The 11,850-nt window shown below is 35.9% G+C and overlaps 2 long non-coding RNA genes across 2 annotated transcripts; one reads left to right on the forward strand and one right to left on the reverse strand.

Annotated features, from left to right (window-relative positions):
- The first annotated feature begins 3,170 nt into the window (after window positions 1-3,170).
- On the forward strand, window positions 3,171-3,806 carry LOC126876781 (uncharacterized). Its single transcript, XR_007694514.1, has 2 exons — window positions 3,171-3,318; window positions 3,470-3,806. It is a non-coding gene; the product is annotated as an uncharacterized LOC126876781 (long non-coding RNA).
- Window positions 3,807-9,642: 5,836 nt separating this feature from the next.
- On the reverse strand, window positions 9,643-11,792 carry LOC126876780 (uncharacterized). Its single transcript, XR_007694513.1, has 2 exons — window positions 10,653-11,792; window positions 9,643-10,551 (listed from the first exon to the last, which is right to left on the reverse strand). It is a non-coding gene; the product is annotated as an uncharacterized LOC126876780 (long non-coding RNA).
- Between the last annotated feature and the right edge of the window lie 58 nt (window positions 11,793-11,850).

The raw sequence follows: 11,850 nt of genomic DNA on the forward strand, positions 1-11,850 counted from the left end.
ACAAAGAATGGGATGAAGTACTTAATTTCATTTGTTTAGGGTACAACACCGCGAAACATGAAGGAACAGGATTCTCTCCCTTTGAATTGACCTTTGGGCGAAAAGCTAACTTACCTTCCGCAATATCCAAATTTCCCACACTTACCTATGATGATATGTACTCACTTTGGCAAAAACAGTTGAATAAATATTGGGAAACAGCTCACAAAACACTTATTCAGAATAAGCAACGATACAAGCGAGACCAAGAAAGAAAGATTGTTAAAACTCAGACTGTGTTTAGGAAAGGAGACTTTGTTTTAATTCACAACGACCATAAAAGAGATAAGTTGGACATTGAATGGTTAGGACCCTACAGGATTAACGATGTGAAAACTCCTTATTACATTATTTCTATCGACAATGCTAAGAAAAAGATACATGGTAACCGATTGAAAGCGTACTTTTTTCAGGATAATGCTGACCCTAGCACTAGTAACAATACCCTTAATTAGTTGCCTTAAATTCACGGGATAGGAATTACGCTTTGTAAACAAACCCAATCAATTCACGATCGAAAACTACAACATGATTACGCCTCTGAAATTATTAGCTTCTCGAACACTAACAAATATTGTAAAATTGCTATATTTAAGATTAACGAAATAACTTTTGTACCATCACATGCAGAAAATCAATTCATAGCGATCTCTGAAAAAAAAGCGTAAACATATCCTTTGATCTACATTTAAATAATTCCATTCTACTTCGATCTTAGAGGACCAAGATCAATCTAACCAGGGGGGTATGTCACGACCGGCATACTTCAAATCCGACGGACTGACGATAGAGATAAAGCACTCGGCGACAATGTATATCGCTGAAGTGCCTAATGAACCATCAACATCCCAACGGTCCTTCCACCGAAAGTTCTAGCAGAAAGAGCACGTGGCAACGATCGCGGACGCCTAGCAAATGCATGGACGGTGGGGATGTTGAGGGATGACAAAAGAAAGTAATCGGATCCGATCGAAAGTAAAATCATAAGAGTCAGTCTTAGAAAGTCACGCCTAGAGTTCGGAAGTAGATTGTAAAGTGTATTGATGTTAGAAAAAAAATAAAGTTTTCTTTTTTTATTTTTTACCTCAAATTCCTTTCTAATTTTGTTATTTTACGTGACAAAGGGAACGTTGTCCTCTCTGAGGATGACGATTGTGCCCTTTTGCATGCTGTGTCCACCCTTGCTCCATTTATTGCGGTTGGTTAGCTCGTTCAAATACTCCTTATGCCAGCGGTTCCAAAAATGTTGTTTAAGCTGTTGGATATGCTGCCATTTGGAGAGTCGGTTCGATGGAATGTCTCTGAAATGTCGATCACGTAAGCACATTAATGAATCGCCAATGAGGAAATGTCCGGGAGTGAGGGCTAGGAGATCATTTGGATCGGTGGAGATAGAAGTTGGCGGGCGGGAATTGAGGACTGCTTCTATTTCTATGATAAGAGTATTACGGTGTTAAGCTCATATGTTTCTGTTTCTCCACTCGCGCTGCGCCATAATATCCTTTGATATTTCCGATCCTCTGGTCGTACGAGGAATTGCCGATACATTTTCTCGATCTCGCCAGTGAGTACATACTGATGAGCGCGGAATCTAATTAATATACAAAATAAATTGTGAATTGATTCGAGAATATAGGATTTCCCCATTTTCATGATTATCGTGATTTTTGTATAAATATATTTTTTAAGATACTAATAATTAGGTACTTATAAATTAGTATTATCAATTATTTTGCATTTATAATTCCGCCTCTAGTATAAGTGTTAATTGAAAACTAACTTTATGTTTCAAAAAGTACTAACAAAGTCGTTGAGTAACAAGCCACTGATGCTAACACAAATAGCATTGTCGTAATTAAATATTTCTAAATATTCATTTTTCATTTTGAACCTGTAGAAACAATTTATTATATATACTATTAGCTAAGTAATTGCATTTTTAATTAAGTCGAAATATAAAACTTAGTTATTTTAATAATTTAAAAAATAAAAAACTGGCAAACATTTCAATTTAATTTATGGTTGGAACAAAAGACAGTTATTTTTCATTAATTGAAATATTGCAATGCAGAGTACTTTCCAAAATACGCCGAGAGTATTCCTGATGGTGAAACGAGCGTTGCTTCATCGAACGCAGCTAAAGAAAACAACATCTATGTAGTTGGTGGTACGATGCCTGAAATAGAGGGCGCTAAATTGTACAATACCTGTACTATTTGGGGTCCCGATGGAACTTTGATAGCAAAACACCGAAAGGTAAGTAATATATTCCTTTATGGCTTTGAATTTGAAAATATTGGGGTGAAGAAAGTGACTCTATCTAGGAATAATTTAGGAATATACATATGTACATACGTATACTATAACCAATTCTATAATTTACGGTTTATAAAATACGTTATGATACGGGAAACGCCCATTTTTGTTGTAATGTGTTTGTTGTTGTATAAATTTTTCACATACTTAAAATATTATTCTACTTATTTTTTCTCCTTTTTAAACATTATTAAATGATAAGATTTTTTAATAAAAGAAAGTGATAAAAACGCTGTCAATTATTAAATAAAAAATAATTAAAGTTTAGGAGTTGGTAACTTTGATATTAAATTACAAAAGTTGCAGCAATAGAATTAGCGACCACATTTTTCTGTTATTAGGTACATCTATTCGACATCGACATTCCTAATAAGATTACTTTTCGAGAGAGTGATTCACTCAGTCCTGGTAACTCCCTAACGACGTTCGATGTGAAGGGCTGCAAAATAGGTATTGGCATTTGCTATGATATTAGATTCGAGGAAATGGCACGCATTTATCGGAACAAAGGTACAGTAACTTAATCGATCAATACTTAACTAGCAAAAAATTAAATATCTTTCTTAAATATATTCTATATAAAATTAATATAATCTGTAACTCTGTATAAAAAGAAGCTTAATTTAAAAAAACCAGTATATTTGCTGAAAATGAAACAAATAAAAGAATTAAAAGCACAATAAGAGGACTGTCCTCGCATATTCAGAAATGATGGAATGTGAACCGTGCAACTACGAAGTTAATTGGTATTCGGTGGCTTCATATTTCCTGCTTCTCTGGGTTAGGTTGCCAAATGCTGATATATCCAGCGGAATGATAATCAATTATACGTTGCCTGCATATCACCGGCTCGTGTTCCTTAAGCAAGTTACGTCGCATGGGGACATACACAGTTGACCAATCCCTGGGGAAAGATTCTTTACGATTTGGAAACTCAAGAGAATATGGCAGTCACCGATATCGGTAATTTACAGCTTAAAATTAAAAGCGAGAGATCTATGATGTAATTAATTTTTAGTCTCGTTAATTTATCGATTTAGCCATCTTCCTCTGTATTTGTTGAATTTATTAGTAAGCATTACTTATTACTTCGTATGTTTCTTTTTTCTATCAGATCTAAAAGTTGTTGAGGAAGTAAGGGCTCAGATACCTACATTTTCTCAGAGACGTACAGATTTGTACGACACTGTCTGTAAGAAGGAGTAACTCTACACTAAAACAGAAAATGTTTTTTTATAATATTTCTACTACGATATCCTTTTTTTGTGAATTATTACTAATTTCTTATCATTTGTACTGAATGAATGACTCAATTAAGAAAACCAAAACGTTATAAATAATAATCTGTATATCTTGTGTATCAACATGTAATTGGATATTATAATAATATAGGATAATAATATAGGAGAATAATAATATAGAAAAAAATACATGCTTTTAAACACCTTTAATATCGATCACATAAATTGTTATAATTCACAATGATTACGCATACATAAAAGACCCCTTGATAGTAAAATTTACGATCAAAAGGCAATTACGTATCGTTTAACAACATTTAATTTATAACACCTTTTAAACATTTAGACAGATTAACACATAACACTTCTTATATATAAACATCAATTCGAAGTTATCAGCTTGGAGAAATTGGTCGATTAATACCTGTAGATTGTCTGTCTCGATGAAAGACTTAAAGAGAGCAAAAACATGATAATGCCGCTAATATAATATTCCTTCTTTCTTGTATCTGTCTGCCTCTCAGGTCGTTTTACTAATTACAATAAGTAATTTCGCCTTCTTTGCGCTCTCTTTTAACGCATTCGAGACCGAAAGAAATTCATATCAGTCATTAGGCAAGGGTATAGTATACATATTTTATATATAACTTATGTAGTAATGTATATATCATGTTAATTTCATATTTTTTTCAATATAGAATTATTATATATATATATATATATATATGACTGTACATAATACATTATAGAATAACATAGTATATAATTTTATATTTTAAAAATATGAGGCATACTATTTAAGATTGTCATCGATTTAAAATCAAAGTATGAAAAGGATACCCTGGAGAGAGTAAAACACAGAATCATTCTAACTAAACATTCAGATCGTACCGACACCTAGGTATCGTCTTACAATTAAATCTCGGTCTCGAATGGATTAAAATGAAATACATACTTGCAGCTTCAACATCTTCAATATCGAGAAGATTCAAACTTTACAAATAAATGTAAATTGCGATGTAAAACAACGCGATGTAAAAAGGGAAAAAGGAGGAAAGAAGGAACAGGGAAGCAAAGAGAAGAAACGAATTTTTCATTTTCTCTTGCCAGGAATATAAGATGTTAAGTAATCTTCCTAAGTAATCTCCTCCAGCTTTTTCTAGTTTGATCAATAATTATTAGTACATGTTAGGAAAACAAATAGAACTTTTGTTCTCAAGCGAGGTATAATTTAAATTTTGTATGTACACAAAAATGTTAAATATCTGTAATAAACATGGTATAATCAATTTTTTTACATAAAATTATATTGTATAGGCTATTGTTATTTAAACATTTTAAATTGGATGAAGAAAAAAAATGACGCAAATAAAACGTAGGACATTTTAATTAAAGAGACTAATATAGAGATTTATCTACTTAACTGTGATTAAATCATCTCCACTTAACGCTCTACCTCTTCTATTAATTATGCTTCGTTAAACTATGATTACAGAGGATGGGTTTTTTGATAAAATGACATTCTGACAAATATATATAGATCGATATATATAGATATAGATAGACAAATATATAGATTCTTACAACAGTAGTTATGAATGAACAGTAGTTATTGTATCAATTCCGTTCTTCAGAAGCTTCATTTGTGAAAAGACAATTCGCCAGAATATGGATTCACTGTAGTTATAGCTATAGGATTTCAATCTAGTTGACAGACTTGCTTTACGTAGAGAATATCTGTCTCTTGTTCTACCTTATCGCGATTCTCTCCTCATCTTATACGCTTTGTCGAGCAAAGTAATATTGGCATATATCTCGGCTCTGGTTACAATCATTAGTTTCCGCCTAAACGGTTAGAATCACATAGCTCGCGCTCTACTCTCGTTTATTCAACATTCAGGCCATATGGTCGCATGCGACGAGTTTTATGTTAATTCCGACCGATTACAATACCTTTCTTTCGTTTACAAGGAACGACGAGACTGGCAGTTGCGTGATTTCCAATGCAAAAGCCGCGATATCTGCACGATAACCTAACCTCAACCGATTTTGTTGTACTATTCTTACGTGGACTTCGTTTGTACCACTTTCGTAACAAAAATAGAATACGTAGAACACAGCATTCCGTTATGCGATATTGTCGATTCCTAACATCCGAAAAATCAGAGATAATTTTTTCCCTACAGTTGTACATTTGTGTGAAAAATTACGAACGTAAAGTTGTTTGGTGCATGCACAGTCCTCCCCTCCCCTGCATTTGCGTGGACATGCTAGAAAGATTCACTTTTCCACGGTGAAACTGTATGTATTATAATTTCATTTTTACAAAGGTCGAACATCCTACTATGCATAAATTTAATATTAATATAAGCAGGTTTCGTGTTAAGTATTACATCTGACGTATAAGCACACGTGTGTACGAGCCTTGGTTTTAAATGTCTTATAGTAGACACCGAAAAGATTATTCAGTTGGATATCTGACTCAATATCAATATTTTACTAGGAGATAACATGTTAAGAACACGTTGGTGGATGGCATGGGAGATGATGAATGAAGACATACTTCTGTGAGATACATAAAATAGTAGTCAGAACGTATTTTGGCGCTTGGGGACAGCAACAGCTTTTTTTTTTATTTATTTATTTGTTGGAATTACAATCAATTCTCGCGTTGAGAATTTTCAGTAATTTTTCTGGCGTGGCGCAGTGACATGGCTGTTTATTTACAATAAGTTAATACTTATTATAGATAGGTATAATTTATAAGTATTATAAGTAAGTGCATTAGCTTAATTTGGATAATTAAATGAATCTAACGTTTAGGTCTAGCGGGTAGTGCCTCTTCAGCCTGCGAATCTGGTCCGTCGTATCGAGTAGTCCAGTGATTAGGGGGTTTCGGTGTTTGTTGACTCTTTTGCTATATCTGTCGCTATATTTTGCTATTTCCTCTTTGACTGTAGGTATCTTGAGGTCGCGATGGATGGTTTCGTTGGTAACATACCAAGGTGCGTCTATTAAGGCTCTTAGCGTTTTCGATTGGAATCGTTGTAGTATTTCGATGTTGGAGTTACTTGGACAGCAACAGCTGGTGATACTGTCATACACCTCCATTTATAAACTTTCGAAAATCGATGTGACCTTCAAACTTTAGTGTATTCTGTTTCACAGCACAAAATGTTTCCGAAACGTAAGTTTATTGTTACAATAAACTTGACTAGTGGCTCTGAAATACTATCCTTGAAAAAACAATGGGGAAATTGGAGCAAAAGCAGAAGGAAATAAACAAAGACCTTGTTGGTTCGTAAAAATAAAATATGCTACAGGAAAAACTTTTTCCAACGGATTGAGATGCGACAAGCTTTAAAAGCTATGACGCGAATCGAGCGTTTGTCTACAAGAGCGCATTTTCGGTGGATATATATGTCGGAATGACATTGGGGATAGGGTTGTCGGTGTTTGAGGAGTCTTCATTGAAGGTAGCCATCGTTGCGGTGTAACGAAGATACGATTTATTGACACAGGTATGAATAACACAGGTTTGACAATCTACCACGGCGGTGAGACGTCCGCGACACTAGTGACAGTGGTCTCCGGTTCGATAATGAATCCGCGGCCAACGGGACGACAGATGGGCGTTCTCGCTGAATCTAAGTCTGATTCGTAAAAATAATTGCTGAGCGTAAAGACGTTACTCTTTGGTCGACGGGAGCGCGTAAAAGAATGCCCGTCCCGTCCCGATGATGCCACAGAGGAAAACTATAATGGGGTGTGTCTAAGGACACGAGATCATCGGATTCGTCGAGGAAAGCCTTCGTTTAGGAAGTAAGGGAAATTGACGTTGCTGCTAATTGGTCAATCTCCATATCGGTGGTTAGAAAAAGATGCTAGCCGCCCTCGAGGGAAAGTTGCTAGTGGGAGACGCCGCTCGTTGAAAAATATGTCTCCACTATCTTCCCGTAGTTGGGACAAAGACTGTTTGTCTGTTTGAAGGACTTTAGTTAACTAAACCTTAAGATTTATAACGGGCCCTCGGGCTAGCCGAATATGTACTGCGGAGACGCATCGACATCTGGCAATCATCTTACTCGAAGAATAGGGTCTGCGTGTGGCGAGTCACGGGACAGAAACCGTTGGAATGTTTACTGTCGCGTGTCGCCACGAATATTTCTTTTAAGGAGAGCTATAGAATTACTCCATACCTTTGTTAGGCAAAGCGTTCATCCCTTGACCGCGGCTACGTTGGGCGACAGACTGTCACCTCGAGCCAAAGCTCACCGTCACTAATCTCGAACAATTACAATCGGATTGAATAACTACAATAGTTTAGTTACAGTTATAGTAGACTTTTGATTGCAATGTTGCGGGGCTATCCCAAGATTCCGGTGTCCTTTCATCTCCGACATATATTTAACTATATATATATTAACTATATATTTTCCCTAGGAACAGTAAGATTTTAACGATACAACTTTATCAAGAGATCTTAATGTCATAAACGGTATCGAAACTTCGTAATTGATATTGTTAAGGAAGAAAATATTGGTAATCTCCTCAAACGACGAGCGCTTGATATTCACAATTAGAACTCGATATCTTAGCTTCTTATAATATCCTAATAAAATGTTATTTATCGATTACAATTGTCCTGTCGTATTTTATTGTGTTTGCTTTATAAATGTGAACTTTATTCAAAAAGAGTTCATCGATATAACGGTATTGAAGAGAACTACTCGAGAAACTATATCTAGCCCTTGGATGGAGGGATTGCTTGCTTCTTACAATCGAATAATTGGAGTGTAACTAGAAACACGAACGGTAATTTAGCAATGGAGAAGAACTTTAGAACGACAGCAATTTTCTTCTTGTTTCTTTGAGAAAGGCACCGTTCATTTTATGTTTGACGAGAATGGGGTTGTTGGACGAATTTGATTAGAAAGGAAAGATCTTTAACAAATATTCTTCCCATTGATACATTCCTATATTTTTTATTTAATTATTTGAAAATGCAATTTTGCATATACCTATGTGCAATTATATACTATAATCGCAGGCGTTTCTTTAAAATGATGTACTATTGAAACAAGGCAAAGTATCGTCGAATTCTTCTAGATTCAATTTCTCAAAAGAATGGCTCTATTGATTAACCAAACATAGTTCCCATAAGCATATACGTACTTCTCAGAAAAGGTAGTTATATCTAGATCAATATTACTCCCCACAGTGACCTATATGTCAAAGAAAAAAAAGACACATCAAGTATTAAATCATACTACTATTACGTCCACTATCTCTACAAATCCTCCACTCTTGGAAAAGTCTATCTTATTCAAACGTAACGTAACTCAAATTAAATCTTTTCCATCATCATAAATACGAAACATTTATAAAATTATCATCTTCGATTATTTACTCAACATCTAGCTAACAAAATCTTCTCCATCGCCGTACCCCTTAATCCTGACCGCGTACAATTAACGTATGAATAGTTAATTTATTGAAATTTAAACGACCATTTTACGCTACTTGTACTCGAATGATTTTAGGATCTTGCTGTATCTCTTGCACAGTGTTATACTGACAGGCGAGAAACATAGAAACGTAACTTCCGATCCACTGATTTACCCTAAACACACGATGATAGGTTATACGGTGGACGCAATACAGAAGCGTTTCCGATGCAATTCGAAGGTGCGTTGTTACAATGGAGTTCATCGATCCATAGTGACTATTTCCCCGCCAACTACAGCCTGTAATAACGGAATAGCCAATAAAGTATATCCTGTCGATTTAATCGTTACCCCCACGGTGCACCGCGCGCACGGAGATCGGATCGGTGATTTTCACGTGATGTTTCGCAAATCGTGAGGCGCTCGCGTGATTCGCGCGTTTTAAGCGTTCCCGCTCTTCCCGTCCGATAGAAAGAGAAAGGGAACAGGGGGTGGAAGGAAGAGGGAAGATACGTGATGCGAGTTCAACCTGCCGCGGGAACCTTTAAAGAAGGTCGGTGCAACGGGAGAGATGTAATTTTAATAAATTGGAGAACAAGTCATTGTAAAAGATTGATATTCAGATGTTGGAGATGCAGCAGATTTACAACTCGCTGGAATTAAGTTAGTTAAGGCGTTGAAAACCTAACGTCTTTTCAAAGGCGTTTGCCGCGTTTCTTTTCAAATCAAAATACATACATACGATACGTACAATGTATGCGCCTAAAGTTTTAAAGTTAATTTCTATTCAAGGAATGGACTGTTTTATTATAGATTTAGGAAATTGAAAAGAAGCAATTGCTTGTTTCTAAGAAAGAATCGCGAGAAGTACAGTTAGAAACTGTATTGTGAATCACTTTTCCTGGTTTCCGTAACGAGGAAGTGAAAAAAAAACGCAGACAAGTCAGCGTTTACCGCAGCTAAATGGAAGATACGCAGGTACGAGTCGTTACAGTTTTGTCGTTGCAACGATTCCCGCTGCGTAATTTGATAATGAACAGTTGAAAAATAGCAGCGTTGTATCCGTACTCTTTAATATCCCATTATATGGAAGTTAACGACCGGAAAATACACCGCTCGACTACTTGAAGGAAGTAGCTCATGAGCAAGTCTTTTGTATCCTCGCAATGGTATAATTCCTGTAACGTCTCGTTCTCGGAGGATTTATTTCGTTGATTTGTACTTGTTTATTGCTTTTGTGTTTTCATGAATGGAGCATGTCGCATGCGAATCGTAATATGGTTTTAATGGCGTTTCGACTTCAATGATATCAGCGGCTGATTGCGCTTCCCGTAAGAAGCTTCCAATCATTATGTATTTTAGGAACAACAGATAAGGATATTTAGAGAACGAATTAATTATTCAATTGTTCGCGCAAGAAATACCTGTCTCTTTTTCGAAAGTTATAAATGCTGTTTTCAAAGAGTTCCTTAGCTCACCATAAACCAGATAAGAATCTTTGGTTCCATCTAGAAAAAGAAACCTTCAGATCAAACCGAAAGGGGTTCGGATTATATTTTCTAATCGTATTTGTATATTTCTTTTTACGGTCAGCTTGTCATCCACGTACAATCGAACAGAGAGTCCATTAATTATTTCCCTTCGACTTGTTTCAGGGGGAGCATCTCGGAAGCCATGCCGGCTGACGAGTTCGCTGGAAATCGAAACAGAAGCAAACCAAGACTGCAACCACCTTAACGAACCGCTATTATCACTGGCAAGGTCATCGGGCAGACCGGATCTAATCATGCTCACGCCGACCATGCTTCCTGTGCACTCGTTCCTCTTTCTTAACGACGTCAACCAGAAGATCGGGTGGTAAAAAATTCGAAATCGAGTTGATTGAAAATCTCAAGGAATATTAAAAAAAAAATACGAATAAACAATTTGATATAGAAATCATCCATTTTGGGCAAAGAAAAGAAACAATCAGAAAAAGGAATAACCACAGAAGCTCTGAATTTCATTGCTTCCTAATGGTACTTCCTTGGATATTTTTACATTCTGGAGGCGTGAACGAACTCTGAAAAACAGAAACGACTTCTATCGGATGATCGAAAAAACTACCTGGACACTGAGTATAATTATTCACACGTGCGGATGCCATTTCCGGCATGTTTCTCCATGAAGAAGGTCAGCTTCAGTTTTTGCCACTTGTAGATAGAAGTTGAAGTGGCGGACGTCTTAACGAGGTTGCTAGAATATCAAAGAAATAGATGAGGGAAATATTATGAAGATATATTTATGAATATCTAATTGAGCATTTAATTAAGAACTTAATCGAAAGACCAAAATAAGTTGGTTCTTGAGACCAAGTACCTATCTAAGTATAATAGTCTTTTGTACTTACGGTTTAGTAAGAGGACTCGAGTAAAACGATTACTCGTTAAAAGGAACAATAGAATAATCATGCCTCCGCAGACGGTGGTCTCTGCTTTCATGCCTTATCGCGGAGAATCTCAGCGAAAAAAGTATCCCGAAGCGTGAGCTGAAAGGTGGCTATGTAGGCTGCCTAGTGAATGCCGTCGCCATGGTGGAGCTGGCGTGTAGCAACTCCCTAAGTCCAGGAACCTAATCCCGCGTCAGAAAGACAAAATTCGCTACGGAGAAAAGTAAACAAAAATATATATATAGGAAAGAAGAGACAAAGATTAAAGATCGTTAAGAATTAAAGGTAATTTAATGATAAAAGAGAGAAAGAATTGTGTAAAAATTCTACTGAGAAAGAAAAGAAAGAAGAAACCTCCAACGAGAAAGACGTGCTCAAA

Source organism: Bombus huntii, unplaced genomic scaffold (assembly GCF_024542735.1).
Source record: "Bombus huntii isolate Logan2020A unplaced genomic scaffold, iyBomHunt1.1 ctg00000093.1, whole genome shotgun sequence".
In the NCBI taxonomy this organism is placed as follows: domain Eukaryota; kingdom Metazoa; phylum Arthropoda; class Insecta; order Hymenoptera; family Apidae; genus Bombus; species Bombus huntii.